This window comes from Balaenoptera physalus, assembly GCF_965194825.1.
Source record: "Balaenoptera physalus genome assembly, chromosome: 10".
Taxonomy (NCBI): Eukaryota; Metazoa; Chordata; class Mammalia; order Artiodactyla; family Balaenopteridae; genus Balaenoptera; species Balaenoptera physalus.
In genome coordinates this window covers 44386004-44409614 of record NC_138889.1, presented here as the reverse complement: position 1 = coordinate 44409614, position 23611 = coordinate 44386004, and the positions used below count along the sequence as shown (strand labels likewise).

At 40.2% G+C, this 23611-nt stretch overlaps 1 protein-coding gene and 2 long non-coding RNA genes across 12 annotated transcripts in view; 2 read left to right on the top strand and 1 right to left on the bottom strand.

Annotated features, from left to right (window-relative positions):
• The window catches only part of FAT3 (FAT atypical cadherin 3), a 717656-nt gene that overhangs the window by 188051 nt on the left and 505994 nt on the right, over window positions 1–23611 (top strand). The window lies entirely within an intron of this gene.
• Window positions 1–23611, bottom strand: part of LOC309636711 — a 183228-nt gene that overhangs the window by 135371 nt on the left and 24246 nt on the right. The gene's annotated exons all lie outside the window — the stretch shown is intronic.
• LOC309636716 lies at window positions 20612–22478 on the top strand. The gene is made up of 2 exons (XR_014250170.1): window positions 20612–21900; window positions 22209–22478. It is a non-coding gene; the product is annotated as an uncharacterized lncRNA (long non-coding RNA).

The window sequence follows — 23611 nt, the reverse complement described above, 5'->3', positions numbered from 1 at the left end:
TTCGTAACTAGTTGTTCCCTTTCTTAAATAAATACCTTAGTGCTTCCTAAATCAGAGTGAGCTACGGAACAGCATCTCACTTCCCCAAACATAATCTGATTTCTTTCCTTCGTGCACATGCTTAGTTTGCTGGCCTGAAAGTTGTACAGACTGCATGGACTTCCAGAATTGTTTTCAAAGGGAAAGATAACTCACGTGGAATCCTTCCTATCATGGGCTCCATGTGAGCCTGGCCTGGAGGAACACTGATTTCAGTCCCTTTCCAGGAACCAGTCACAGCACATCCTCGTAGCTCCCCAGTGGGCAGATACCAGGTGCCTCTAGGACCCAGGTAACTGAGGCTGCCAACATGGATTAGATAGACACATCCTTCTAGGCAACAACAGATTCTCCAGGCTTGTGCCCTTTTCCCGACCAGCCGAGGAATCCACCCTACAGACCCCGGAGAGACCTCTGTTTCTTCATAATGTTGTCAAGTGAATGATTTAAGAAATTTCCTCTTATATCTTAGAAGGCTAGACTCCTGGAGACAATTAGAGAAAGGGACTCTGGAAGGCTGAACTTTTTTGAAGATGACAATTGTTCTAATTGCCAGAGACCCGCCTCAAGGGAACTCTGTCTGTTCAGGCTTAAGCCAGATGATTTTATTTGCTAGAAAAATTATTTAGGAGATACTGCAAGAGAGTAGGAGGGGCAGAGTATGTTTAAGAGAGAAAGATTGGGAGATGGAGATTGATTAGTAACACCTAAGGGATCCTTTTTGAGAAAATGTGTTTATTCATTCATTTGGTGATGGAGCAACTACCAAGTCCGGGTGCTGTTGAGGAGGTGGGATTACAGTGGTGAAAAGAAAGGCAGGCACGGTGCTTCCAGAGCTTCTTAGAATGATACTCACATGTTATTGCTTCCTATATACCTCCCAAACACCTAGAACGCTCTCTAGCACGTCGTAGGTACTCAGTAAATGTTTGTTGAGGGAAAGCATGAATAAATATTCAGTGAATTTCTGTGCTACCGTCGAACTGTCATTTTCTAGGTTTTTCAGTGCTCGTACCTTGGCTTTGATTCATGCATGTAGTGTAGTTTGCCTGCGAAACCCTGGGTTGATTTGAGAGGAAATGCCCTTGATTCCAGACATATAACTAGTCAGGCCTGATCAGATTGAAATCTAATGTAGACCTCTAATTTAATGAGGAGAGAAAAAATTACCCAAACAAGAGCATGTGTAATTATGTTAAATTTCATGACTTCGGGGTCATAAATGGATTTTTCTCGATGTTCATCTGACATGAATTAATTCCAGTTGTTGCTGACTGTTAAGCCGCGGCTTGTAGGGTCCCTTATAGTAAGAGGACATTAATTCCTGTTAAACTGTGATGAGCCTCCTGCAGAATCATCCGTTTCATTCATATGGATGCAGCTAATAAGGAGACAGTGAAAGACCAAGGGGACCAGAAGGAGGCTTTCGCTGCTGCAGAAATTGAGGGGGAATGAACCTTTGCCTCCGGTGAGGCAAAGAGGCAAGGAAGAGTAGTTAGCTCGGACTGCAGTAACAAAATACCACAGACTGGGGGCCTTAAACAATAGAAATTTGTTTTCTCAGAGCTCTGGAGACTGGGAAGTTCAAGATCAAGTTTAGAGCAAGATTCAGTTTCTGGTGAGAGCTCTCTTCCTGGCTTGTTCGATGGCTGCTCTGACCTCATGTGGACTTTCCCTCTGACTGCATGCCGAGAGAGAGAGAGAGAGAGAGAGAGAGAGAGAGAGAGAGAGGGAGAGGGAGAGGGAGAGGGGGAGGGGGAGGGGGAGGGGGAGGGGGAGGGGGAGGGGGAGGGGGAGAGGGAGAGGGAGAGAGAGAGAGAGAGAGAGAGAGAGAGAGAGAGAGGAGAGGGGGGGAGGGGGGGAGGGGGGGGGAGGGGGGGAGGGGGGGGGAGGGGGGGAGGGGGAGGGAGGGGGGGGAGGGGGGGAGGGGGGGAGGGGGGAGAGGGGGGGAGAGGGGGGAGAGAGGGGGAGAGAGGGGGAGAGAGGGGGAGGGGGAGGGGGCAGAGAGAGGGGGCGATGCTCTCTGGTGTCTCATCTTATAAGGACACCAGTCCTATCAGATCAAGGCCCCATGCTCATGACCTCATTGAATCTTTATTACCTCCTATAGGCCCTGTCTCCAAATACAAACACATTGGTGTGCTGGGGCTTCAGCGTATGAATTTGGGGGACACAGTTCAGTCCATAGCAGTGGGATAGCCCGAGGTTTGAATTCCAGCCCTTTTTCTGCTTAGCTGTTTCGACCCTGGCTGGTTGCTTAGGCTCTCTGAGTCTCATTCCTCTAACTCCATATACCACGGGGGTAAGAATCACAGCCTGAGTCACGAGATTGCAATGAATTAAATGTGTTTGAGAGCCCTCACCCAGGCAGCAGGGCACATAGCGGACACTCACCAAAGACCAGCCCTCAAGCTCCTCCCTTACCCATTGTGCCCACTCAGACTTCATCCTTCTTTGCCTGGCCAGGCTGGGATCCAGGTTCTCAGGCACATTTTTGGTGTGGATACCCCTTTCAGTGATCAGTGGATCATAGTCTAGGAGGGCAGAAAAAATCTTCAGAAGCGGGGATTAAATGTGGAATGTGTGACGATCTGAATAAGTGGTGATGTTGAGAAAATGAGAGGATTAACAAGCACATTAATGCCAATGGAAATTATGGAACAGTGAAGCTAAGGAAGGCATTTTTAATGACTTGAGTAAATGAGAGAGTGACTTTAATTCTATTCTATCAAATTACGGGGATTAGGCTAAGGCCTTTCTTTGATGAGAAAATAAAATGGAATCATTTTCAGCAGAATTCCGTTTTAAAAGTATGCCCATCTTTAAATATTGTTAATAATCCTGTCAACTGTTAATGAATTAAACATTATGTATAGACGTGTTGTTTTTATTTCCTGCTCTGCAGATAAATCTCCTAAGAAAAGATACTACATCTTCTCTGGGCTTTCTTCTCATGGTATTTGAAATTAAATTCCTCTGGCCAAGTATTATATATATAATTCTTATTCCTGATTTTAGCACAGATGTTAATAAGTGTCACCCCAGTATATTTGCTTTCTTTATTAACCTGAATTAACAAAGTTTTCTTTTATATATATATATAAATGTAAATATATATAAACACATCAGTGCAGACTGAACCTTGATATTTTTAAAGAGATAAGCATATTTTCCCCTCCCTTTCTTTGTACTGAAGAAAAAAATGTCATCAAGTGTTATGCCAGCTGCATCCCAATACCTTTACAGATTTTTGTTAAATATACTGTTTGTGCCTGAGTATTAAGCCCTCTAATGAGCTAGTATCAGTCCTCTGCTATAGTTTATTGGTGGCATTTCTGCAGCTCAGCAAATACATCTTCTTCATTCATTCATTGAGACTGTGGAGTTGTTGTCAGTTGGTGCTATTTAGTGTGACAGAAGGAAGGGAAAAAGCTGTGCTTGAAAGTGCTGTCAAATTATTATCGTTTTTTTTTTTTTTTTGGTCCCAGACCTTGTATTTGGTATACAGAAGAAACCCTTTTATTTTAAGGCATTGAGTACAAAATTAGATCAGTTCCATAAGATAATGACCGTATTTCACAGTTTGAGCTGGTGTGGTTGCAGGGTAGCATTTACAGCTTAGAGTCACTTCTTGTTGTGTTTCCTCGATGAAGTGGACTCGTATTTTTTATTTTCTTTTGTGTTTTGCCAGCCTCAGACAGCGTTCTGTACTGGCAGTTGGGATAACAGACCTTGAATGTTCCTGAATGAAGTAGAGTGGAATAGACATCATCTTTTTGACTGCTAAATTGTGCTGGTGCATTTGTTTATCCACTCATTTGTAAGAATAAGTAACAAAGAGCATGCATTGTTTGTTTCTCAGAAAAGAAGAAAACATTGCACGGAGTAAACAAGGGTCAAAATGTAAGGAATGAAAACAAGTCCACTTTTTAGATTTCTTTTACCTGAGGATCTTTTTAGGATTATGACTCTATCTGCTCTTTGTAAGGTGGTCCGTGATTTTTTTGTTGTCGTCAGATGTACTGCAGCTTTGGGATTCCACAAATCCAGAAATCCTTTGTACCATTTTCTGTCCTGGCTTCTTCACCTGTATGCTAATTGCATAATGTGGCTAAAATTTCACTGTACTTGAATTTCTTTTATGGTGTGTGTGTGTGTGTGTTTGTGAGTAATCACTCTGGGACTAATCTGGGGGGAGAGTGGAGCTTGAACCATGCTTTTGAGACATCTGAGAGATTATGATACAGGCATACAATCTGATAAACACCTTTGTTGAGTCAATTTGAGTTAACTTGAAGCCCAAGAGGCATTTCCCCAGTCTTTCCATTAGGGGGTCCATATTTTTGCTGTTGTGTAAATTCTTGTGTCACTTTTTGCCTTTAGTTCTTAGCCAATAAGTAAGCTTAGTAGCTGATGGGAAGGAGGGTGAGTTTATTGAATAACTTTCCAGATCAATTTCTGGCCCAGACTTCAGCTGCAACCAGCATGATTTCAGACATGCCAGGTCCTCATTTCCTCATTGACCTCCTTGGCCTTCCTGCCAGAACCAGGCAAAATAAACAATAAATTAAAAATATGGCTCCTTTCCTGCCGTTTTCTTGGAATATAGTCTTGGGGACATAAGCCAAAACTCTAATGAGGAAAAAGAAACCTTACTGGAAGGAAATTTTCATATATCACCCTAGATTTTTTTTCTTACTATTGAATGTTAGGTACAGTTGGTATAGGTGACAATTTCCTATGCATAGATTGGAAGGTCCTGAAACTGTAGGGTCACTTAGGCAAAGAAACAGGATAAAGAAATACATGAGGAATGATAAAGCCAGGAAAACCTCTAGGCAAGTTACACAGTCAGAATGACCCACTTTTTAAACAAATTTGTTTAACTATGGTTGATTTACAATATTGTGTTAGTTTCAGGTATATAGCTTCAGATTCTTTTCCATAATAGGTTATTACAGGATATTGAATATAGTTCCATGTGCTATACAGTAAATCCTTGTTATTTATCTGTTTTGTATACAGTAGTGTGTGTATGTTAATCCCAAACTCTTAATTTATCCCTCCTCCTCCCACTTCTCCTTTGGTAACCATAGGTTTGTTTTCTATGTCTGTGAGTTTGTTTCTGTTTTGTAAATAAGTTAATTTGTATTATGTTTTTAGATTCCACAAAAAAGTGATATCATATAATATTTGTCTTTCTCTGCCAGACTTAATTCACTTGGTACGATCATCTCTAGGTCCATCCATGTTGCTGCCAATGGCATTATTTCATAGAATGACCCACTTTTAAGGGAACAAGTTAAAGATGGTGTTACTTAGGCTCTGCATGCTACTCCCATTGTGCTAGGAACTGTAGACATTTCAAAGTTGAATCAGACCAAAGTCTAGTAGGAAAGTACACAAAATGCCATAAGAACATTGTATAAGAACAATGACAGATGCCCAGAGAATTACAAATGTATTTTTAGGAGACATAGAGTAGGGAGAGATTGCATCTATTTCATTGCTTCTGAAAGTGTGTCTGCAGGCCTGCTGCTTGTTGGAAATGCAATTTCATTGGCCCCTCCTGAAACTGTGCTGGGGCTGGGGCCCAGGAATCTGTATTTTAGTGAGCCCTCCAGGTGATACTGACGCTTGCTAAAATTGGAGAAATATTCAGTGTATAAAGAGAGACTCGGGGTTTCCTTGGGGAGGTGGTATTTAAGTGGGGCAAGAGGAGCAGACAGAACATGAGTAGGCACTGCAGGAAAGCAAAATTTGCAAAGTCCTTAAGCCACCATCTATTTTAGTGCCTCCAACTCTTAGAATGAAAGATTTATTTTAGACTTAATCTAAATTCATCATGCTTTTCCATAAGGCTGTTTCCTCTGTTTTCATTCTCAGTGGAATTGTGAACATGGTGATCATATTTTGTGTAACAGCCTTTGCTGTATTTCAAGTAGAATATTAAGTTCCCTACTGTCTTTTCTTCCCCAGGCTAATTAATCCTCATTCGTCAGCTTTTTCTCCTACCTTCCAACCCTTTTATCATTTTCATTGCCCTTGTCTGGGCTTTCCCCAAATCTTCCATATTTCTCCAAAGTTACAAAGACCCAAATTATACCTGGAGCTGGTTGAGGTCTTTGCCTCTGCAGGCAAGTGGATGAATGTCTTGAGCCCCACATATTATTTTACTCTGTGGGAATTTACCTACAGAAGTAAGAGAGTGTATTTTTCAACACACTGTCCTTGGATTCACGGGGAACTGGGGATTGTTCGCATGGAATCTTAGATCCATGTAAGTACTGGCCATTGTCTGCAGACTCAGTAACTATCATGATTTCCACCTAAATGCATTTCTTTATTTCCTCACTTATTTAGCTGTAATAGGGATTAGCAAAATGTTATTTTAACTTCTTATGCTTTCTTAACACAGTAAAAGTCCAACTACCATGGTGGGAATCCATGGAATTTTTAAAGTCAGCAAAGGAGCGCTTCTTGGTTTGAAAACACATTTATTGGGGCAATAGGCCAGACAGTGAGCATGGTGCCCTGTCTTCGTCTGTACAATAGGAAGAAAAGGATCTGCCTTTCATGATAATCATCATGAACCATGTGTCGAAAAGGTGGTTACTGTATGTAAAAGAACATAGTAGGTGTTTAACAAATGGGAGTTATTATTTATGTGTACTGACTCTTGTGTACCATACGTGCCTTTTAAGCCACCCTGATCATTTGCTCATCTAGCCCTAGAATATTTAGATCGCATCTGTCAAATGGTGCCACATTTTTCTCCATTTACACCTCTGTTCTTATCACTTTCTTGTGTTTAAGTTTCTGTGGGTAGGGGATGGGGGAAAGATGCCTTTTGGAGAGTGTCCTTAGTCTGAGTTGGGCTTCTCTGTGCTGTATCTTGCCATGAGAGGCCCCTTCATACTCTACTGGATGTCTAGAGTTTCAGCATTTCCTGCTTGAACTAAAAGCAATAAAAGAGGAAATAGTGTGGGTGAGTTTGCTGAACGGCACAAAGCTGAAAATTTAAGACACTTTTCTATATAGTCATTTGAGTTTTCACCAAGAACATTATTTCCATATATGTTGACAGGCAGGAGAGGAAAATTTCTGACCCAGGAGTCTGTAAAGTGTTGAAGACTAAATAAATGTTCTTAGCAGAGCTGAGATGAAGGTGTGGCTGGTCTCAATGGAGCCTTTCATGAAAGAGATGCAATTTTCATGGCTCAATCTCTTTCCAACTCTGGGATCTGTGTGTTCATCTTGGTGATGTTGGCATAGGTTGTACTCTTCTCTGTTGCTATGGAAACAGGTGATGCCACACCTACCTTCTCTGTCTGCTTTGCATTTTATGTGCGGAGGTCTGAGAGGGCCCTGGAACACATGCTTCTTTGATGGTTCACTGCTCCAATAGTAATGCTCAGTTCTTATAATTTATTCTTGCGCTGCATGCTGGAATATCATTTCCTATCTTTGTCATTTCTATTTGTCTTCTATCCTTAGGCTTTGTTTGGTTTTTTTTCACCTCTAAGGATGTGGTACATTTATTTTTATTTATTTATTTATTTATAAAATTTATTTATTTATTTATTTAAATTTCAAATACATATATAATTATTCCAAGTCTCCAAATTTTTTTTAGTTTCTGCTTTATAACAAAGCAAATCAGCTATACATATACATATATACCCATATCTCCTCCCTCTTGCGTCTCCCTCCCACCCTCCCTATCCCACCCCTCTAGGTGGTCACAAAGCACCGAGCTGATCTCCCTGTGCTATGCGGCTGCTTCCCACTAGCTATCTGTTTTACGTTTGGTAGTGTATATATGTCCATGCCACTCTCTCACTTCGTTCCAGCTTACCCTTCCCCCCCCCCACCATGTCCTCAAGTCCATTCTCTACGTCTGCATCTTTATTCCTGTCCTGCCCCTAGGTTCTTCAGAACCCTTTTTTTTTGTTTGTTTTAGATTCCATATATATGTGCTGGCATATGGCATTTGTTTTTCTCTTTCTGACATACTTCACTCTGTATGACAGTCTCTAGGTCCATCCACCTCACTACAAATAACTCAATTTCATTTCTTTTTATGGCTGAGTAATATTCCATTGTATATATGTGCCACATCTTCTTTATCCATTCATCTGTCGATGGACACTTAGGTTGCTTCCATGTCCTGGCTATTGTAAATAGAGCTGCAAGGAACATGGTGGTACATGACTCTTTTTGAATTAACGGTTTTCTCAGAGTATATGGCCAGTAGTAGGATTGCTGTGTCATATGGTACTTCTATTTTTACTTTTTTACGGACCCTCCATACTGTCCTCCATAGTGGCTGTATCAATTTACATTCCCACCCACAGTGCAAGAGGGTTCCCTTTTCTCCACACCCTCTCCACCATTTAATATTTGTAGGTTTTTTGATGATGGCCATTCTGACTGGTGTAAGGTGATACTGCTTTGTAGTTTTGTTTTGCATTTCTCTAATGACAACCTTGCCTTGTTTCTGAACTTAGAGGAAATGGTTCAGTTTTTCACCATTGAAAATGATGTTGGCTGTGGGTTTGTCGTATATGGCCTTTATTATGTTGAGGTAAGTTCCCTCTATGCCTACTTTCTGGAGGGTTTTTATAATAAATGGGAGTTGAATTTTGTCAAAAGCTTTCTCTGCATCTATTGAGATGACCATATGGTTTTTCCCCTTCAATTTGTTAATATGGTGTATCACGTTGATTGATTTGCATATATTGCAGAATCCTTGCATTCCTGGGATAAACCCCACTTGATCATGGTATATGATCCTTTAAATGTGCTGTTGGATTCTGTTTGCTAGTATTTTGTTGATGATTTTGGCATCAGTGTTCATCAGTGATATTGGCCTATAGTTTTCTTTCTTTGTGACATCTTTGTCTCGTTTTGGTATCAAGGGGATGGTGGCCTCCTAGACTGATTTTGGGCGTGTTCCTCCCTCTGCTATATTTTGGAAGAGTTTGAGAAGGATAGGTGTTAGCTCTTCTCTAAATGTTTGATAGAATTCTCCTGTGAAGCCATCTGTTCCTGGGCTTTTGTTTGTTGTAAGAGTTTTAATCACAGTCTCGATTTCAGTGCTTGTGAGTGGTCTGTTTGTATTTTCTATTTCTTCCTGGTTCAGTCTCGGAAGGTTGTGCATTTCTAAGAATTTGTCCATTTCTTCCAGGTTGTCCATTTTATTGGCATATAGCTGCGTGTAGTAATCTCTCATGATCTTTGTATTTCTGCAGTGTCAGTTGTTACTTCTCTTTTTTCATTTCAAATTCTATTGATTTGAGTCTCCTTCCTCGTTTTCTTGATGAGTCTGGCTAATGGTTTATCAATTTTGTTTATCTTCTCAAAGAACCAGCTTTTAGTTTTATTGATCTTTGCTATTGTTTTCTTCATTTCTTTTTCATTTATTTCTGATGTGATCTTTATGATTTCTTTCCTTCTGCTAACTTTGAGGATTTTTGTTCTTCTTTCTCTGATTGCTTTAGATGTAAGGTTAGGTTGTTTATTTGAGATGATTCTTGCTTCTTGAGGTAGGATTGTATCGCAGTAAACTTCCGTCTTAGAACTGCTTTTGCTGCGTCTCATAGGTTTTGGGTCATTGTGTTTTCATTGTCATTTGTTTCTAGGTATTTTTTGATTTCCTCTTTGTTTTCTTCAGTGATTTCTTGGTTATTTAGTAGTGTATTGTTTAGCCTCCATGTATTTGTATTTTTTACAGATTTTTTCCTCTACTTGATATCTAGTCTCATAGCGTTGTGGTCCGAAAAGATACTTGTTATGATTTCAATTTCCTTAAATTTACCAAGGCTTTATTTGTGACTCAAGATATGATCTATCCTGGAGAATGTTCCATGAGCACTTGAGAAGAATGTGTATTCTGTTGTTTTTGGGTGGAATGTCCTATAAATATCAATTAAGTCCATCTTGTTTAATGTATCATTTAAAGCTTGTGTTTCCTTATTTATTTTCATTTTGGATGATCTGTCCATTGGTGAAAGTGGGGTGTTAAAGTCCCTGCTATTACCGTGTTACTGCAGTTTCCCCTTTTATGGCTGTTAGCAATTGCCTTATGTATTGAGGTGCTCCTATGTTGGGTGCATAAATATTTACAATTGTTACATCTTCTTCTTGGATTGATCCCTTGATCATTATGTAGTGTCCTTCTTTGTCTCTTATAATAGTCTTTATTTTAAAGTCTATTTTGTCTGATATGAGAATTGCTACTCCAACTTTCCTTTGATTTCCATTTGCATGGAATATCTTTTTCCATCCCCTCACTTTCAGTCTGTATGTGTCCCTATGTAAGAAGTGGATCTCTGGCAGACAGCATATATACAGGTCTTGCTTTTGTATCCATTCAGCCAGTCTGTGTCTTTTGGTTGACTCTTTTCATCCATTTACATTTAAGGTAGTTATCAATATGTATGTTCCTATTACCATTTTCTTAATTGTTTTTGGGTTTGTTTTTGAATTTCTTTTCCTTCTCTTGTGTTTCCTGCCTAGAGAAGTTCCTTTACCATTTTTTGTAAAACTGGTTTGGCGGTGCTGAATTCTCTTAGCTTTTGCTTGTCTGTAAAGGTTTTAATTTCTCCATCGAATGTGGATGAGATCCTTCCTGGGTAGAGTAATCTTGGTTGTAGGTGTTTCCCTTTCATCACTTTAAATATGTGCTCCCACTCCCTTCTGGCTTGCAGAGTTTCTCCTGAAGGATCAGCTGTTAACCTTATGGCGATTCCTTTGTATGTTATTTGTTGCTTTTCCCTTGCTGCTTTTAATATTTTTTCTTTGTATTTAATTTTTGATAGTTTGATTAATATGTGTTTTGGTGTGTTTATCCTTGGATTTATCCTGTATGGGACTCTCTGCACTTCCTGGACTTGATTTACTATTTCCTTTCCCATGTTAGGGAAGTTTTCAACTATAATCTCTTCAGATATTTTCTCAGTCCCTTTCACTTTCTCTTCTTCTTCTGGGACCCCTATAATTCTAATGTTGGGGCATTTAATGTTGTCCCAGAGGTCTCTGAGACTGTCCTCAATTCTTTTCATTCTTTTTTCTTTATTCTGCTCTGCAGTAGTTATTTACTATTTTATCTTCCAGGTCACTCTATCCGTTCTTCTGCCTCAGTTATTTTGCTATTGAATCCTTGTAGAGAATTTTAAATTTCATTTATTGTGTTGTTCATCATTGTTTGTTTGCTCTTTAGTTCTCCTAGGTCCTTGTTAAACGTTTCTTGTATTGTCTCCATTCTATTTCCAAGATTTTGGATCATCTTTACTATCATTACTCTGAATTCTTTTTCAGGTAGAGTGCCTATTTCCTCTTCATTTGTTTGGTCTGGTGGGTTTTTACCTTGCTCCTTCATCTGCTGCATATTTCTCTGTCTTCTAATTTTGCTTAGCTTACTGTGTTTGCATCTCCTTTTCTCAGGCTGCAAGTCGTAGTTCCCGTTGTTTTTGGTGTCTGCCCGCAGTGGCTAAGGTTGGTTCGGTGGGTTGTGTAGGCTTCCTGGTGGAGGGGACTATTTCCTGTGTTATGGTGGATGAGCCTGGATCTTGTCTTTCTCGTAGGCAGGACCGCATCCGGTGGTGTATTTGTGGTGTCTGTGACCTTATTATGATTTTAGGCAGCCTCTCTGCTAATGGGTAGGGTTGTATTCCTGTCTTGCTAGTTGTTTGGCATAGGGCATCCAGCACTGTAGGTTACTTGTCATTGAGTGGAGCTGGGTCTTATCATTGAGATGGAGGTCTCTGGGAGAACTTTCATCGTTTGATATTATGTGGACCCAGGAGGTCTCTGGTGGACCAATGTCCTGAACTCAGCTCTCCCACCTCAGAGGATTAGGCCTGATACCCGGCCGGAGCACCAAGACCCTGTCAGCCCCACGGCTCAGAAGAAAATGGAGAAAAAAAGAAAGAAAAAAATTAAAAAAGAATAAAATAAAATTAAAAAGTTATTAAAATAAAAAATAAAAAATTATTTAAAATGAAGAAATTAAAAAGTAATTTAAAAAAAGTAAGAAAGAAAGAAAAAAGAGAGCAACCAAACCAAAAAACAAATCCATCAATGATAACAAGTGCTAAAATCTATACTAAAAAAAAAAAAAGGACAGACAGAACCCTAGGGCAAATGGTAAAAGCAAAGCTATACAGACAAAATCACACACAGAAGCATACACATACACACTCACAAAAAGAGAAAAAGTAAAAAAAAAAAAAAAAGTATATATATCTATGTATATAAAAAAAGGAAGATAGCAACCAAATAAATAAAAAATCTACCAAACATAATAAATTCTAAATACTAAACTAAGATAAACATAAAACCAGAAACAAATCAGATGCAAAAAGCAAACCCCAAGTCTACAGTTGCTCTCAAAGTACACTGCCTCCATTTTGGAATGATCTGTTGTCTATTCAGGTATTTCAGAGATACAGGGTACATCAAGTTAATTGTGGAGATTTAATCCGCTGCTCCTGAGGCTGCTGGGAGAGATTTCCCTTTCTCTTCTTTTTTCGCACAGCTTATGGGGTTCCGCTTTGGATTTGGCCCCGCCTCTGCATGTAGTTCACCTGAGGGCGTCTCTTCCCCACCCAGACAGGATGGAGTTAAAGTAGCAGCTGCTTCGGGGGCTCTGGCTCACTCAAGCTGGGGGGAGGGAGGGGTACGGATGCGGGGTGAGCCTGCGGCAGCAGAGGCCAGCGTGACGTTGCACCAGCCTGAGGCGTGCCGTGTGTTCTCCCGGGGAAGTTGTCCCTGGATCATGGGACCCTGGCAGTGGCGGGCTGCACAGGCTCCTGGGAGGGGAGGTGTGGAGAGTGACCTGTGCTTGCACACAGGCTTCTTGGTGGCTGCAGCAGCAGCCTTCGCGTTTTATGCCCATCTCTGGTGTTTGCACTGATAGCCGCGGCTCACGCCCATCTCTGGAGCTGGTTTAGGTGGTGCTCTGAATCCCCTCTCCTCGCGCATCCCGAGACAGTGGTGTCTTGCCTCTTCGGCAGGTCCAGACTTTTTCACGGACTCTCTCCCGGCTAGCTGTGATGCACTAGCCCCCTTCAGGCTGTGTTCACGCAGCCAACCCCAGTCCTCTCCCTGGGATCTGACCTCCGAAACCCAAGCCTCAGCTCCCAGCCCCCACCCGCCCTGGCGGGTTAGCAGACAAGCCTCTCGGGCTGGTGAGTGCTGCTCGGCACTGAGCCTCTGTGTGGGAATCTCTCCGCTTTGCCCTCCGCAGCCCTGTGGCTGCGCTCTCCTCCGTGGCTCTGAAGCTTCTCCCCCACCACCCCCGTCTCCACCTGCGAAGGGGCTTCCTAGTGTGTGGAAACTTTTCCTCCTTCTCAGCTCCCTCCCAGAAGTGCAGGTCCCATCCCTATTCTTTTGTCTCTGTTTTTTCTTTTGCCCTACCCACGTACGTGGGGAGTTGCTTGCCTTTTGGGAAGTCTGAGGTCTCCTGCCAGCGTTCAGTGGGTGTTCTGTAGGAGTTGTTCCACATGTAGATGTATTTCTGATGTATCTGTGGGGAGGAAGGTGATCTCCGCATCTTACTCCTCTGCCATCTTGAAGGTCTCTCCCCCTTGGGCTTTGTTCTGAGTCATTTTGTTTACAACAAAATTCACTCACCCAAAAACAAGCTGGGAGAGATCATCATGCCCCAGGCCCCCAATTCATGGGCAAGGAACTCTGAGCGCTTATGAAATCTGAACTGTCCCAGAAACTAGTGAACAAGTGAGACACTGATGTTTGTAGAGAGAACACGAAAAATGCTCCGTGGGTTGGTGTTCTGGCCAATACAGGATACCTGACGTGGATTAGAAAGTTAAACCTTCTAGGTGATTTCTCTGCCACTTGCGGTTTTCCACTGCAAAACAAAATGTAGTGACGTTCATAGAATTTTAACTTTAGCCTGTCTTTTCTTATTTTGCCTTTATAAAGCATTGCATCAGTTTTTTATTTCTCCACTACCTCTTTGCCTACAAGAAATACATCACATGGGCTAGATGATTTTCTTTCTTGGAAATGTGTTTGACAAAGCTGCATATAATAATAGCATAATTTTCTCAGCAGGAGAGCACAACACACTACCCTTTTGCAACTGGGCTTTAAAAAAAAAAAATCTAAAGAATACACTTACTTAGATCAATTTGGGTTGTGTTTTAATATTTTTGAAGTGGTGTCTTTGCTTCAGAACATTCCCAGTTGAAAAAATACGAAACTCTCTTTTACTGATGTGCTGGGGAAAAAATGGATTCTCCTGCCAGCTTCAGCTTGAATAATCATGGTGCCTGTTTAACTTGTTCTCTTTGTAAATTATCAGCCTAGAATAATCCTGCCATTTCCCAAGTTTTAAAATATGTTCTCATTTGATCAAATTTACTTAGCAATGAGTGCTGATGGCGTTCCACAGATTGATCAGCCTTTCGTTTTGTTACATGCCTTGGGTACTGCATTCCTGGATGTTTGTGTGTTCTTGGCATGTCTGAACCAGGATGGGCATAGAATCAGAAGCCTTGGATTGGGGACAGATGCCCCAGGCCATTTAGCTAATCTGTCCTCCTGCATCACTGGAGCAGCAGAATTGCAACTTATTCTTCTCATGTTGGCCACAGTTTCAGAACAGTGGGGTCTCAGTAGTCCATACTGTGCCTCCGTACTTCATATATCAATGGCTCTACTTTCAGAAGACCCTGTATTATCACGGTTGAATGAAAGAACATCTAGAGTGTCAGAAAGGAACAAAAATACCACCAGGCACAAGGCAGCTGGTTCAAAGCATCTGAAGTGTAGGACTAACTTTGGGGGTTTCCCTAGTGCCATTGGCTTTTCAAGGTCCAATTTGGCCCCTGAAATACGCTTTGTTATAGCCCCTATCACTTGGAAGGTGAGAAAGAGTGTGAATAATCATGTGGGTAAATGTACTCATTTTCCAGTGTAAGATTTTTTTTTTTGTGGTGTTTTAAACCCTATTGCTTACAATTCAGAGCAAACCGTCTTCACACAGACAGAACACCTTGAAACCTATTTGTTTAACTTTTCATGTTAACATTAACGATGATTAATTTATATGACACTCGAATTAGTGTTTCTTATACATTTTTCTTTCATTGGGAAAATGGATATGCTGTGTTTTGTTAAGGATACGTAAGAAACCATTGGCAGAGTCACCTGGATCAGACTATTTCTAAATTTTGTCAGTGCTTTATCCATTACACAACACTGACTTGACTTGTGACAGAAAAGGCTCACATAAAAAGTCGTCACCAGTCCCTTGAAAGGAATGAACATTTTAGCAACCCACCCCAGAAACTTTGCCTGATGGATGAGACTTTTTTTGAGGCGTGAGGTCACCTATGAGATACCCTTATTTTGTGAGTCCCAGTTAAGAGGCAAACACACAGAAACTGACGAGACCCTTTCTCAATGGCTCCTCTACATCCTTCAGAGGTGCAGGTCTGTCCACATCCTGCTGAGAAAGATGGATGTGCCTGACTTTTGGTTGGAGAGGATGGGTACCAGGACAGATGCTGGAGGTTAGGCAGTGGCCTGGGGAATTTGGCCAAGGCAGCTTGGATGTGTGCCTTGGAAAACACCAGCCATGAAGAATGATCCTGGAGATGGAGCAAGGGAACAGAAGATAAAAGAGGGTATTTAAGCAATTGTTTGTTTGTCTGAGTTCCCTTTTCAGGTTTAGAAATGAATTCCTAATCATTGCCTTGATACAACCTGCTGTTTTGATACTTCTTAGGAATTCGTGGTGATTTTATTGTTGTTTAGGTCCTACTTTTAAAAATGCTAACCTATTATGAAGGTTATTTCTAAATCAACAGCTGTGGGGAAGAGTTTGCTGTCAGCTGGTAACAGGGCTGTGTTTCTCATTATATAATTAAACCCATTCCAGGGTCTCGATTTTGAATTGTACACTCTCAAATTCAACATTAAAAAATACATATTGGATACTTCTTAGGTACTTTGCTGAATTCTGGAAATAGCAAAATGAGAAGAATGGACTCTATTTTCCTAGAATGTATCGTATAGTAGGAAGACAGATGTGTAAACAGTAACTACCGAGTGGTGTGATGGGTGAATGTAGCCACAGAAATGCTAAGGTAAAAACTGAGCATGGAAGAGGTCATGGTCAACTTTCCAGGAGTGTGTGAGTCAGGGAAGACTTCAGAGAGGAAAGGATACCTGAATCGATTTATCAGATGGATAGAAATTTATCAGAAAGGGAAAAGATACAGTGGAGAAGTTACCAGGCAGAGCCACACAGCATGGGCTGAGTCAAATAGATGGGAGTTTTATGTACTTAAGTCTTAAACCACTCTTCATGGGAAAGAATTGACTTACAGAATCTTCAAAAATAAAATTGAAAAAAAACCCAAATAAGTAATAGATTCCAACTTTACTAATCATATCATACAGTATCATTGGTGCTCCCTGTGGATATTTAAGCAATAGCTGTTCTTAAACTTATGTGAGAACCATCTTCCTTAAATTTAGGAGAGGAAATAATAGTAGTAGGTTCAGAAGGTGCTTTTCCCTTAAACCAGCAGGTGCCCTGCACATACCTGTTGAGTGGGTGCTGGAAAGGGATTCTGAGGTGGGAATTCTAGCCTCCTTTCTGCAGTCACCAATGGGGGGTGTCGCCTCGGGCTTATCACTTAGCGGAATCTCACTTATATCTTGATCAAAATGAGCTGTTTCTGTGCCTGATATCTAAATTCTCCTTCCAACTCTGATTCCATCACCTATCAAAACACCTTTTAATATATTTTGACACACGAAGGAGAATAATTCACACGTCTCGACAGTTCTCTCATACTGGATAACCGAGGTAGTATTACTAAATGCTAATGCTAATGCCGCGCTCGGTTTTTACCTTAGCATCTCTGCGGCTACACTTAGTAAATCTTTCACTTAGTCAATGTATTTTATGTAGTGATAACCTCATACCCTGAAGAAGCCAGCTTTTACTAGGCTAGAGAAGAAATTATTTAAAAAAATAATATTTAGGAATAATTGTAACAACGGCAACAAACTTCAGTGAAAGTGTTAAACAACCTTCCTCTCTCCATAAAAGAGAAAAACTTTTCCATTAGAGCACCACCAGGCAGCTGTCAGATTCGGTGCCTTGCTGAGATCCTCGCTGTCACCCTCTAGGCATGACCGGGCATGCCACGTCATCAGAAGGCGGTGAGCACCTTTGGTAAAGACGCAACTTAGAGCACGTCTGCCTCACTGGGCCTCCAGGTCCCCAGGAAACATTTGAAGGGCTTATTGACCCTGGTGCTCTGGGGACCAGAGGGCTCATCCATGCCCGGAATAACAGATGGAAAATGTAGTTTGCTTAGGGAATTTGTTTGAGTTCTTTATCAAGTCAAAATTCTGTTCTTTTTTTTTTTAATTGACATAACTTTGCTGAAAATTGCCTTTGTAGTACATGATGCTAAGAGAGATATTAGAACCACTGCCCTCAGAGTGCTTTCAGTCTTTGCAAAACATAGATGTACCTATTGTAGCTTTTAGGAAATCAGTAGGCCTGGAGAAGAAAACATTTTTATAATATCTGGACCTCCTGGTCAAACATCAATCTAGCTTTTAGAAATTACCAGCAAAGCAAAGGAGTGTTCAGAAGAGGCTTTGATCTTTCCCTGTCTGCCTCCCCACCAGGCTTCTGACTTACTGGATCTGAAAAACCTTTAGCGCAGGCTTCCTGCTCCCCTACCCCCAATTCATACTCTATATTAAATTTATTAGTGCTCTCTATAGAAACTCTCCAGAACCATTATTATGACTTCTGGATTTTATTTTCTTTAGGTAAGCATTTAATGATAAAACAGATTTCATGAACACAACATTTCTGTTGCTGTTAAATTTTATGTTCCATGGTGGTATGCTATGTTCACTTCTATGTAGCATTCTTAAAAGTGGTTTAAGGGACTTCCACATTTCTAAATTGAGCTGATGTCCAGGAAGCCCTTGTACAGGTTGCAAGTGATGGGTATTTATATTGACCTACAAAGATCCAGGAAATTCATGGGGCCCTAGTTTTTGTTAATCCCATTATAAAGGGTGCCTGATGTAGAAAGTTTAGGGCTTGAAAAAACTGAAGATCCCCATGAAGATAAATAATACGATATAGAGCAGAGATAGGAGGATTATATTACATTTCTTTAGGACCTCGGATTTCTTTAATCCCTAGGTGTGTGGGGATAGTGCTTATCTTCATGATTGGATTAGCAAGGTAACTGAGGAGTTTTGAATTTCACTTTCTACCTTTCTAATGCTTTATATTTATGACTGGTGTTACTGTTGTATATTTGTTCATCTCAACTGTGTACCCGTCTCTAAAGCCAGGACCCCTGACCGGTCTTAAATGAGATAAGTGACAAGCTGGAGCCAGCAAGTCAACTTCAGGTGTACTCTTTGTAATTTATTTGAAAGACTTCATGCCATCCCTCTGGCTAAATAACAAAATCACAAGTTGACTGAAGGGATACTTGCCATCTTTCAAGGATAACCTCTTACAGTCTTTAAGGAATGTGGGAAACTTGTTTAATATAAAGATCATTCCCTTAAGGATGTCTGAGGCAGGAGAAACTTGGAAAGTTCATTTAGATTTTGTTTTTAAACATCTTTATTCGAGTATAATTGCTTTACAATGGTGTGTTAGTTTCTGCTGTATAACAAAGTGAATCAGCTATACCTATACATATATCCCCATATCCCCTCCCTCTTGCGTCTCCCTCCCACCCTCCCTATCCCACCCCTCTAGGTGGTCACAAAGCACCGAGCTGATCTCCCTGTGCTATGCGGCTGCTTCCCACTAGCTATCTATTTTACATTTGGTAGTGTATATATGTCCATGCCACTCTCTCACTTCATCCCAGCTTACTCTTCCCCTCCCCGTGTCCTCAAGTCCATTCTCTACATCTGCGTCTTTATTCCTGTCCTGGCCCGAGGTTCTTCAGAGCCATTTATTTTTGTTTTTAGATTCCATATATACATGTTAGCATACGGTATTTGTTTTTCTCTTTCTGACTTACTTCACTCTGTATGACAGACTCTGGGTCCATCCACCTCACTACAAATAACTTAATTTCATTTCGTTTTATGGCTGAGTAATATTCCATTGTATATATGTGCCACATCTTCTTTATCCATTCATCCGTCGATGGACACTTAGGTTGCTTCCATGGCCTGGCTATTGTAAACAGAGCTGCAATGAACATTGTGGTACATGACTCTTTTTGAATTATGGTTTTCGCAGGGTATATGCCCAGTAGTGGGATTGCTGGGTCATATGGTAGTTCTATTTTTAGTTTTTTAAGGAACCTCCATACTGTCCTCCATAGTGGCTGTATCAATTTACATTCCCACCCACAGTGCAAGAGGATTCCCTTTTTTCCACACCCTCTCCAGCATTTAATATTTGTAGGTTTTTTGATGATGGCCATTCTGACTGGTGTGAGGTGATACTGCTTTGTAGTTTTGATTTGCATTTCTCTAATGATTAGTGATGTGGAGCATCCTTTCATGTGTTTGTTGGCAATATGTATATCTTCCTTGGAGAAATGTCTATTTAGGTGTTCTGCCCATTTCTGTATTGGGTTGTTTGCTTTTTTGATATTGAGCTGCATGAGCTGCTTGTACATTTTGGAGATTAATCCTTTGTCAGTTGGTTTGTTTGCAGATATTTTCTCCCATTCTGAGGGTTGTCTTTTCGTCTTGTTTTGCTGTGCAAAAGCTTTTAAGTTTCATTAGGTCCCATTTGTTTATTTTTGTTTTTATTTCCATTTCTGTAGGAGGTGGGTCAAAAGGATCTTGCTGTGATTTATGTCTTAGAGTGTTCTGCCTATGTTTTCCTCCAAGAGTTTTATAGTGTCTGGCCTTACATTTAGGTCTTTAATCCATTTTGAGTTTATTTTTGTATATGGTGTTAGGGAGTGTTCTAATTCATTCTTTTACATGTAGCTGTCCAGTTTTCCCAGCACCACTTATTGAAGAGGCTGCCTTTTCTCCATTGTATATTCTTGCCTCCTTTATCAAAGATAAGGTAACCATATGTGCGTGGGTTTATCTCTGGGCTTTCTATCCTGTTCTGTTGATCTATATTTCTGTTTTTGTGCCAGTACCATACTGTCTTGATTACTGTAGTTTTGTAGTATAGTCTGAAGTCAGGGAGACTGATTCCTGCAGCTCCGTTTTTCTTTCTCAAGACTGCCTTGGCTATTCGGGGTCTTTTGTGTTTCCATACAAACTGTGAGATTTTTTGTTCTAATCCTGTGAAAAATGGCATTGGTAGCTTGATGGTGATTGCAATGAATCTGTAGATTGCTTTGGGTTGTATAGTCATTTTAACAATGTTGATTCTTTCAATCTAAGAACATGGTGTATCTCTCCAACTGTTTGTATCGCCTTTAATTTCTTTCATCAGTTTCTTATAGTTTTCTGCATACAGGTCTTTTGTCCCTTTAGGTAGGTTTATTCCTAGGTATTTTATTCTTTTTGTTACAATGGTAAATGGTAGTGTTTCCTTGATTTTTCTTTCAGATTTTTCATCATTAGTGTATAGGAATGCAAGAGATTTCTGTGCATTAATTTTGTATCGTGCTACTTTACCAAATTCATTGATTAGCTCTAGTAGTTTTCTGGTAGCATCTTTAGGATTCTCTATGTATAGTGTCATGTCATCTGCAAACAGTGACAGTTTTACTTCTTCATTTCCGATTTGGATTCCTTTTATTTCTTTTTCTTCTCTGATTGCTGTGGCTACAACTTCCAAAATTGTGTTGAATGATAGTGGTGAGAGTGGGCAACCTTGTCTTGTTCCTGATCTTAGTGGAAATCGTTTCAGTTTTTCACCATTGAGAATGATGTTGGCTGTGGATTTCTCATATATGGCCTTTATTGTGTTGAGGTAAGTTCCCTCTATGCCTACTTTCTGGAGGGTTTTTTTCATAAATGGGTGCTGAATTTTGCTGAAAGCTTTTTCTGCATCTACTGAGATTATCATATGGTTTTTATCCTTCAATTTGTTAATATGGTGTATCACATTAATTATTTGTGTATATTGAAGAATCCTTGCATCCCTGGGCTAAACCCCACTTGATCATGGTGTATGATGCTTTTAATGTGCTGTTGGAGTCTGTTTGCTAGTATGTTGTTGAGGATTTTGGCATCTATGTTCATCTGTGATATTGGCCTGTAGTTTTCTTTTTTTGTGACATTGTTGTCTCATTTTGGTATCAGGGTGATGGTGGCCTTGTAGAATGAGTTTGGTAGTGTTCCTCCCTCTGCTATATTTTGGAAGAGTTGGACAAGGATAGGTGTTAACTCTTCTCTAAATGTTTGATAGAATTCGCCTGTAAAGCCATCTGGTCCTAGGCTTTTGTTTGTTGGAAGATTTTTAATCACAGGTTCAATTTCAGGGCTTGTGATTGGTTTGTTTATATTTTGTATTTTTTCCTGGTTCAGTTTCAGACGGTTGTGCGTTTCTAAGAATTTGTCCATTTCTTCCAGGTTGTCCTTTTTAGTGGCATATAGTTGCCTGTAGTAATCTCTCATGATCCTTTGTATTTCTTCAGTATCACTTGTTACTTCTTCTTCATTTCTAATTCCGTTGATTTGAGTCTTCTCCCTTTTTGTCTTGATGAGCCTGGCTAACGGTTTATCAATTTTGTTTATCTTGTCAATGAACTAGCTTTTAGTTTTATTAATCTTTGTGATCGTTTCCTTTATTTCTTTTTTATTTATTTCTGATCTGATCTTTATGATTTCTTTCCTTCTGCTAACTTTGGGTTTGTTTTGTTCATCTTTCTCTAATTGCTTTAGGTGTAAGGTTAGGTTGTTTATTTGATTTTTATTTATTTATTTATTTATTTATTTATGGCTGTGTTGGGTCTTCGTTTCTGTGCGAGGGCTCTCCCTAGTTGCGGCAAGCGGGGGCCACTCTTCATCGCGGTGCGCGGGCCTCTCACTATCACGGCCTCTCTTGTTGCGGAGCACAGGCTCCAGACGCACAGGCTCAGCAACCGTGGCTCACGGGCCCAGTCGCTCCGCGGCACGCGGGATCCTCCCAGACCAGGGCTCGAACCCGTGTGCCCTGCATTGGCAGGCAGATTCTCAACCACTGCGCCACCAGGGAAGCCCAGGTTGTTTATTTGAGATATTTCTTATTTCTTGATATAGTATTGTATTGCTATAAACTTTCGTCTTAGAACTGCTTTTGCTGCATCCCATAAGTTTTTGGTCGTCGTGTTTTCATTTTCTTTTGTTTCTAGGTATTTTTTAATTTCCTCTTTGATTTCTTCAGTGATCTCTTGGTTATTTAGTAGTGTATTGTTTAGCCTCCATGTGTTTGTATTTTTTACAGTTTTTTTCCTGCAATTGGTGTCTAGTCTCACAGCGTTGTGGTCGAGAAAGATACTTGATATGTTTTCAATTTACTTAAATTTACCAAGGCTTGTTTAGTGACCCAGGATATGATCTATCCTGGAGAATGTTCCATGAGCACTTGAGAAGAAAGTTTATTCTGTTGTTTTTGGATGGAATGTCCTATAAATATCAATAGTCTGTCTTGTTTCATGTATCATTTAAAGCTTGTATTTCCTTATTTATTTTCATTTGGATTATCTGTCCATTGGTGAAAGTGAGGTGTTAAAGTCCCTGCTATTACTGTGTTACTGCAATTTCCCCTTTTGTGGCTGTTAGCAATTGCCTTATGTATTGAGGTGCTCCTATGTTGGGTGCATAAATATTTACAATTGTTACATCTTCTTGAATTGATCCCTTGATCATTACATAGTGTCCTTCTTTGTCTCTTGTAATAGTCTTTATTTTAAAGTCTATTTTGTCTGATATAAGAATTGCTACTCCAGCTTTCCTTTGATTTCCATTTGCCTGGAGTATCTTTTTCCATCCCCTTACTTTCAGTCTGTATGTGTCCCTATGTCTGAAGTGGATCTCTTGTAGACAGCATATATATGGCTCTTGTTTTTGTATCCATCCAGCCAGTTTGTGTCTTTTGTTTGGAGCATTTAATCCATTTACTTTTAAGGTAATTATTGATATGCATTTTCCTATTACCAGTTTATTAAATTTTTGGTGTTTATTTTTTTAGTTCTTTTCCTTCTCTTGTGTTTCCTGCCTAGAGAAGTTCCTTTAGCATTTGTTGTAAATCTGGTTTGGTGGTGCTGAATTCTCTTACCTTTTCCTTGTCTGTAAAGATTTTAATTTCTCCATTGAATCTGAATGAGATACTTGCTGGGTAGAGTAATCTTGATTGTATGTTTTTCCCTTTCATCACTTTAAATATGTCCTGCCACTTCCTTCTGGCTTGGAGATTTTGTGCTGAAAGATCAACTGTTAACATTATGGGGATTCCTTTGTATGTTATTTGCTGCTTTTCCCTTGCTGCTTTTAATATTTTTTCTTTGTATTTAGTTTTTGATAGTTTGATTAATATGTATTGTGGCGTTTTTCTCCTTGGATTTATCCTGTATGGGACACTCTGCACTTTCTGGACTTGATTGACTATTTCCTTTCCCATATTAGG